Source organism: Pipistrellus kuhlii, unplaced genomic scaffold (assembly GCF_014108245.1).
Source record: "Pipistrellus kuhlii isolate mPipKuh1 unplaced genomic scaffold, mPipKuh1.p scaffold_m20_p_49, whole genome shotgun sequence".
NCBI classification, from domain to species: Eukaryota; Metazoa; Chordata; class Mammalia; order Chiroptera; family Vespertilionidae; genus Pipistrellus; species Pipistrellus kuhlii.
The window spans coordinates 1,067,612-1,068,036 of record NW_023425550.1 but is presented as its reverse complement, the minus strand read 5'-3'; the positions used below and the strand labels follow the sequence as shown (position 1 = coordinate 1,068,036).

Genomic DNA, 425 nt, shown 5'->3' with positions numbered 1-425 from the left:
GATAAAGGACTCTCACCTAGCGTTATTAAAAAACAAACAAACAAACAACAAAAATAATTGAACCCTCTCTGGTTTGGCTCAGTGGATAGATAAAGTGTCAGATTGCGGACCGAAGAGTCCCGGGTTTGATTCTGGTCAAGGGCACGGATCTCGATTGCAAGCTCCTCTCCAGTCCAGGCCCTGCTTGCAGGAGGCAACCAATTGGTGTGTTCTCTTACATTGATATTTCTCTGTCTTCCCCTCTTTCTTCCAATCTTTCTAAAAATCAATAGAAAAATATCCTCAGAGAGGGTTAAAAAACAAAACCCACAATTGCAAGGAGTGCTCAACTCGGTAGTACATCTGCTAAAATTGGAACGATACAGAGATTAGCACGGCCACTGTGAAAGGATGACACACAAATTCATGAAATGTTCCATAATATT

General features: G+C 41.4%; 1 non-coding gene across 1 annotated transcript; it reads left to right on the top strand.

Moving 5' to 3' along the window:
- Positions 1-321: 321 nt before the first annotated feature.
- LOC118705025 lies at positions 322-425 on the top strand. Its single transcript, XR_004983569.1, has one exon. It is a non-coding gene; the product is annotated as a U6 spliceosomal RNA (small nuclear RNA).